Genomic DNA, 7928 nt, shown 5'->3' with positions numbered 1-7928 from the left:
AGTGATAAGGTTGCAGGTGATAGAAATAGCACCATATGCAGAGAGGGATGAAGGAAGGGAGGGAGGGAGGGAGGGAGGGAGGGAGGAAGATATGAAAGAAGGATGGGGAGAGGAAGGAGGGAGAGAGGAAGGAAGGAAGGAAGGAAGGAAGGAAGGAAGGAAGGAAGGAAGGAAGGAAGGAAGGAAGGAAGGAAGGAAGGAAGGGTGAGAGAGGGGGAGGGAAAGAAAGAGGAAGGAAGGGGGAGAGAGAGAAGGAAGGAAGGAAGGAAGGAAGATAGGAAAGAAGGAAGGAAGGCAGATAGGAAGGAAGGAAGGAAGGAAGGAAGAGAGAGGGGGAGGGAAAGAAAGAGGAAGGAAGGGGGAGAGAGAGAAGGAAGGAAGGAAGGAAGATAGGAAAGAAGGAAGGAAGATAGGAAGGAAGGAAGGAAGGAAGGAAGGAAGGAAGGAAGGAAGGAAGGAAGGAAGGAAGGGGGAGAGAGAGGAAGGGAAAGGAAGGGGGAGGGAGGGAGTGAGGGAGGGAGGGAGGGGAAGGGCCATCCAGGAATAACTGGATGCCTGCAATTAGTGCAGGTTCGAGTCCCACCAGGCTCAAGGTTGACTCAGCCTTCCATCCTTCCGAGGTAGGTAAAATGAGGACCCAGATTGTTGGGGGCAATTAAGCTGACTTTGTAATAATGCAGCTTGGGGGTGTGTGTGAAAGCCCTAACAAGCAGGCATATACATAGAATGAAGGCTACTGCTAAGCTTGTAAGCCGCCCTGAGTCTTCGGAGAAGGGCGGGATATAAATGTAATAAAAATAAATAAATAAATAAATAAATAAATAAGTAATTGGAGAAGAAAAGGAAGGAAGGAAGGAAGGAAGGAAGGAAGGAAGGAAGGAAGGAAGGAAGGAAGGAAGGGTGAGAGAGGGGGAGGGAAAGAAAGAGGGAGGAAGGAAGGGGGAGAGAGAGAAGGAAGGAAGGAAGGAAGGAAGGAAGGGGGAGAGAGAGGAAGGGAAAGAAAGAGGAAGGAAGGGGGAGGGAGGGAGGGAGGGAGGGAGGGGAAGGGCCATCCAGGAATAAGTAATTGGAGAAGAAGCCCATTTGTCTGGGTTGGCTGTGATCTCATCTCTCTCTAGGTGTATCTCTGTCTCAATCTCTCACTGTTTCTGTCTCTCTTCATGTCTGTCTCTATGTCTATCTCTATGACTCTATATCTATCTATCTATCTATCTATCTATCTATCTATCATGTATCATCTTTTCTAATCTATCTATTAGAATGCAGCATTGCAGGCTGACTCTGGTCACTGCTAGGAGTTTGATCCTCAATGGCTCAACGTTGACTCAACCTTCTATCCTTCCAAGATTGGTAAAATGAGGATCCAGATTGTTGGGGGCAAGAGGCTGACTCTGTAAACCGCTTAGAGAGAGGGCTGCAAAACACTGTGAAGCGGTATATAAGTCTAAATGCTATTGCTATTGACTTCCCATTGAAATCAGTCCTTCCACCTGGTTCCGAGCTACACATACACCTTTCGCGTACCAATAACTCACTCCCAAAGGCATCGATTCTTACATTGAGGAAATTCACTCTGGTTCAGCAGGGAATCCAGCGGTGGGATTCAGCCGGTTCGCACCGCTTCGGCAGAACCGGTAGCTAATTTTTTGTTGCCCAGGCCCAGAATGGACTTCCGGAAGCAGCATCCACGCAGAGAACCGGTTGGTCACCTCTTTGAATCCCGCCACCGGGGGAATCGAATGACTTTTCAGGAAGTTGGTCATTTATTGCAGCTGAGGCTGAATTCTTTACTGCGGCCGCGCTTGGCTGTTACGATCCTTCCTAGAGCATCATTTTATTCTCACAATTATCCCCGGCATTTTGCCAGGGTTTTTTTTGTGGTTTTTTTTTTGCTAAGCCTTCACATTTCAGCCTTCCCAAATGATCTCAGCTTCCTCCTCTAAACGTGGTTTTGTCCTGCATCAGACTGGAAGGATGAAAAGACCTGACTTGGGGGAGACCAAGATCTTCAGGGACTTTTGGCTGGACTTTTCACGAGTTAGGATTACCCCAGACCTCCGCCAGACCTACTGGCAACTTAAGTCCTCCAGGTTTTACAACAGAAAAGGGCTTTATTTCCAGTGAAGGAAGCTGGTAAGAGTCATAAAATGGTGAGGTCAGTGCTCAAATGTCCTGACATTGTGTGTGTATATCCTGAATGACCCCTTTGGCGATGCTGACCCATGAGAGAACCTCTGGCTAACTGGAAGGGAGCGATGCTCTTCCCGGGATCAATTTGGCAAAGGGCAAAGGTGTTGCTGACCGCAGGGAAGATTTCCCCCCGCAGGATTTTGTTCCTTTCCTTGGTCACGTCCTCATCCACTGGGCCTCAGGTTGGTTCATCTCCTCCTGAGGCTGTATTTGATGAACGGGTAGTCCTCGACTCACAGCTGTTCATTCAGTGACCGTTCAAAGTTACAATGGCGCTGGAAAAAGTGACTTAGGGCCATTTCTCACACTTAACGTCCGTTGCAGCATCCCCAGGGTCACGTGATCAGAATTCGGATGCTTGGCAACTGGTTCACATCTATGATGGTTGCACTGTCCTGGGGTCACGTGAACAGCTTTTAAGGCCCCTCTGACAAAGCAAAGTCAACAGGGGACGCCAGATTCACTTAACAAATGTGTTACTAACTTAACAACAACAATAATAATAAAGTTGGAAGGGACCTCGGAGGTCATCTAGTCCAACCCCCTGCTCAGGCAGGAAACCCTATATCATTTTGAACAAATGGCTGTCCAGTATCTTCTTAAAAACCTCCAGTGTTGGAGCATTCACAGCTTCTGGAGGCAGGTTGTTCCACTGTCAGGAAATTCCTCCTTAGTTCTAGGTTGCTTCTCTCCTTGATTAGTTTCCACCTGTTTCTTCTTGTCCTGCCTTCAGGTGCTTTGGAGAATAGCTTGACTCCCTCTTCTTTGGGGCAGCCCCTGGAAGACTGCTATCATGTCACCCCTGGTCCTTCTCTTCATTAGACTAGACATCCCCAATTCCAGCAGCCGTTCCTTATATGTTTTAGCCTCCAGTCCCCTAATCATCTTGGTTGCTCTTCTCTGCACTCTTTCTAGAGTCTCAACATCTTTTTTACATCATGGTGACCAAAACTGGATGCAGTATTCCAAGTGTGGCTTTACCAAAGCATTGCAAGGTGGTATTAATACTTCAAGTGATCTTGATTCTATCCCTCTGTTAATGCAGTGATTCACTTTAACACCTGTGGCTAGAAAGTTGAAAAATGGAGTAAAACTTATTTAACAAATGTCTCACTTAACAACATAGATTTGGGGCTCAATTGTGGTCGTAAGTCGAGGACTACCTGTAATCTTACCCATAAATAGGCAAATGCCTCTTCTGGATCCAAGTTTGCTTTGCCAAACAACTCTCTATTAGGTTTTCTCAGCTGTACCACATTTAGCCTTAGCAACCATTATGTGTTGACTTCACGTCCCAGAATTCCCCCACCAATATGTATGGACTTCCACTCCCAGAATTCCCCCATCAATATGCATGGACTTCAACTCCCAGAATTCCCTGATTGATATGTATGGGACCATGTCCCAGAATTCTTTCATTGATATGTGTGGACTTCAACTCCCAGAATTCCCCCATCAATATGCATGGACTTCAACTCCCAGAATTCCCTGATTGATATGTATAGGACTTCAAGTCCCAGAATTCCCCCATCAGTGTGTGTGGACAACACCCTATGTATCCGAATAATAATAATAATAATAATAATAATAATAATAATAATAATAATAATAATAATAATAATAATAATAATAATAATAATAATAATAATAATAATAATAATAATAATAAAGTTGGAAGGGACCTTGGAGGTCATCTAGTCCAACCCCCTGCTCAGGCAGGAAACCCTACACCATTTCAGACAAATGGCTGTCCAGTCTCTTCTTAAAAACTTCCAGTGTTGGAGCATTCACAACTTCTGGAGGCAAGTTGTTCCACTGGTTAATTGTTCTAACTGTCAGGAAGTTTCTCCTTAGTTCTAGGTTGCTTCTCTCCTTGACTAGTTTCCATCCGTTGCTTCTTGTGCTGCTTTCAGGTGCTTTGGAGAATAGCTTGACTCCCTCTTCTTTGGGGCAGCCCCTGAGATATTGGAAGACTGTTATCCTGTCCCCCCTCGTCCTTCTCTTCATTAAACTAGACATACCCAATTCCAGCAGCTGTTCCTCATATGTTTTAGCCTCCAGTCCCCTAATCATCTTTGTTGCTCTTCTCTGTACCCTTTCTAGAGTCTCCACATCTTTTTTACATGTTGGTTGTATTCTGGTCTTTTCATTTCCTTTGTAACTTTTATATTGCCTCTTTTGACTGGTATGCAAGTGTGATTTTTCTATACGTAACGCTGGAGGGAAAGCTACTTTATGTGTAAACAAAGGCCACACTCTCAACACTGATGATGTGATTCAGTTGGGTGATGAAATGTTGGCAAGCCACCACCCTAGTTCAGAAAGCATTAAGGGCTCCACAGAACAAGAACCCCAGATAAGCATGGATTAACACCAGACAAATAAGCAGAAAACAATACCCCAATCAAGGTACTACCAGGAATACAATAATAACTTTATTGTCACTTTGAATGTACACTAATCGGCATATATTAAAATGAAATTTTATTCCATACAGCTCTCAAAGGGTCAGCACCTCTGATATACACTACATAAATATGACAAAATAAATAAATGCAGAATTATGCATATACCCACATATATTATATGACACAGAGAAACAACAGTTATGCATACATGTGCATGGCGAGAAAAACAAATCTTGCGAGTTTACCAGACAGATGGCATAGGGAACAAAGCTATTACAGGATCAGGTAGTCCTGCTATAAATACTTCGAAACCTCCTCCCAGAGGGGAGCAACAGAAAGAGACCGTAAAGTGTGTGTGTGGGGTCTCTAATAATGCTTTGAGCTCTAAGCACACAGCACAGAGCGAGCTTCCTATGATCTTCTTGGCTGTCCTCACCACTCTCTGCGTGGACTACCAAGGAGAAAACCACACTTCCAACACTGGCAAGGGGATCGACTGTATATAAACAGGGAGCAAAACCCACACTCATCAGCACTGATGATGCTACCTAGTTGGGTCATGAAACGTTTGCAAGAAAACCACCAAACTCAGAGAGCGCCAAGGAACCCCACAGTTCATTCCTGATTTGCAGAGATATCTCTTCTCTAAGAACATCTTTCAACTAATGGTCCTTGCGAGACAACCTCCATTCCCCTTCCCAGCTCCAGAAGAAACTCATTTAATCAGGAACTTGAAGCTCTGGTTAGTCTGAAGAGTAAATCCTGTCTAAGTGGAACTCCTACCAAATGCATTTCTCTCGCCAGCCAAGGCACTCTGTGCTCTTGGCAAGCCGGCTGCATTGCGTCGAGGCAATTCCTTAATGCTGAAACCAACCGACAAGCAAACACCCCGCCAAAAGACCAGGAAAAAAGAAAATAAAACATGCTTCTGGGCATCTGGAAATGATTGGCAGGAGCGTAATGTTGTCCTCTGGAAAGGAAGGGTTCTCACTGCAGTAAATCTTGACTGGAGTGGGGTAATAAACGTCAGGCTGGTCCAGAAAGTGGCAGAGAGAAAATCTGAGCACCGTCCAAGTCCCCCATTGAGACGGAGAAGGATGTTCAGAGCAGCTCCATCCCAATACACCCATGTGGGAAGGGAGAGGGGAAGAGGAAGAGGGAAGGAAGTGGGAAAGAATTATAGGGAAGGGAAGCAAATAGAAAGTAGGAAAGGAAAGGAAAGGAAAGGAAAGGAAAGGAAAGGAAAGGAAAGGAAAGGAAAGGAAGAAAAATAGAAAAGGAAAGGAAAGGAAAGGAAAGGAAAGGAAAGGAAAGGAAGGGAAAGGAAAGGAAAGGAAAGGAAAGGAAAGGAAAGGAAAGGAAAGGAAAGGAAGAAAAATAGGAGGAAAAGAAAGGGAAGGAAAGGGAAGGAAAGGAAATAGGAAAGGAAAAGAAAAGAAAGAGAAAGAGAAAGGAAGAGAAGAGAAGGAAATAGGGAAGGAAATAGAGAAGAAGTAGGAAAGGAAACAGGAATGGAAAGGAAAGAAGAGAAGAAAGGAAATAGGGAAGGAAATGAAGAAAAAATAAGAAATAGGAAAGGAAAGAGGTAAGGAAAGGAAATGAAGAAGGGAAGGGAGAGGAAATTGGCCCTATTACCTTGAAAATTAAACAACCAGATTTTGGGACTCTAGTGAAGAGCACACCATCAAACTTGCATAAAGTACACACTTGCAAATTGCTTCATCACCGGAGGTTTCTAAGGAGAGACTGGACAGCCACTTGCGCTGGACTAGAAGAAATCCCAGGTCCTTTCTAGCTCCATTCTGATTGATTGATTGATTGATTGATTGATTGATTGACATCTCTCTGTGCAGCAAATGTGAGAGAAAAGCAGGTGTCTCCCCCAGGTGTGCCTAAAGCTTAGGCCAAGGGCAGGGAACCTTGGCTCTTTTATGACTCATAGACTTCAACTCCCAGAATTCCTGAGCCAGCATGGGGGAACTATGACCCCTCATGACTTGTGGACTTCAACTCCCAGAATTCCTGAGCCAGCATGGGGGAGCTATGGCCCCTTCATGACTGGTGGACTTCAACTCCCAGGATTCCTGAGCCAGCATGGGGGAACTATGGCCCCTTCATGACTTGGGGACTTCAACTCCCAGAATTCCTGAGCCAGCATGGGGGAACTATGGCCCCTTCATGACTGGTGGACTTCAACTCCCAGGATTCCTGAGCCAGCATGGGGGAGCTATGGCCCCTTCATGACTGGTGGACTTCAACTCCCAGGATTCCTGAGCCAGCATGGGGGAACTATGGCTCCTTCATGACTTGGGGACTTCAACTCCCAGAATTCCTGAGCCAGCATGGGGGAACTATGGCCCCTTCATGACTGGTGGACTTCAACTCCCAGGATTCCTGAGCCAGCATGGGGGAGCTATGGCCCCTTCATGACTGGTGGACTTCAACTCCCAGGATTCCTGAGCCAGCATGGGGGAACTATGGCCCCCTCGTGACTCATGGACTTCAACTCCCAGAATTCCTGAGCTGGCATGGCTCAGCTTGGAAACCTCTCCCTTTCCCCTCAGCTTGGCTGGCTCAGGAATTCTGGGAGTTGAAGTCCATGAGTCATAAAAGAGCCGAGGTGGCCTACAGAGGCTTTCTTCAATTCATTGTCCACCTGCAATTGTAAAGTGTGGCCTATTTGCCCATCACAACTAGAAGCTGTGAAAGAAAGTTACTGCATTGCATTGAGCAAGTTGCAAGGTTAGAGCTGCAGACTTCTGTTGGATCAGAAAAGCTTTCGCTGAGGCTAATGGACTTAGCACAGGTAGTCCTCGGCATACAATTCTTCGTTTAGTGACCGTTCAAAGTTACAACAGCACTGGGGGGAAAAAAGCAGCTTACGACCGTTTTTCACTCTTACGACCGTTGCTGCATCCGCAGGGTCACGTGATCAAAATTCAGGCCCTTGGCAACTGGCACGTGTATTTTACCCCAGTTGCAGCGTCCGTGTGTGTGTGTGTGTGTGTGTGTGTGTGACCCAATCCCCTTTTGAGACCTTTCCAGGAGCCACTTAACAGCTGCAGTGATTCGCTTAAGAACAGTGGCCAAAAAAAAAGCGTCACAAAAGCGGCCATGACACACTCAACAACTGTCTTGCTTAGCGACAGGAATTCTGCCGCCAATTACGGTGGTAAGTCGAGGGATACTTTTCAGCAGGGGTCTTCAAACTCGGCCCTTTTATGACTTGTGGTGTGTTTGTGAGTGTTTGTGTGTGTGTGACGTGATCCCCTTTTAAGACCTTCCCAGGAGCCACTTAACAGCTGCAGTGATTCGCTTAAGGTAAAGGTA

This window comes from Vipera berus (genome assembly GCF_964194415.1).
Source record: "Vipera berus genome assembly, chromosome: 3".
Taxonomy (NCBI): Eukaryota; Metazoa; Chordata; class Lepidosauria; order Squamata; family Viperidae; genus Vipera; species Vipera berus.
The sequence above is the reverse complement of the archived record's forward strand: the minus strand, read 5'-3'. Positions refer to the sequence as shown.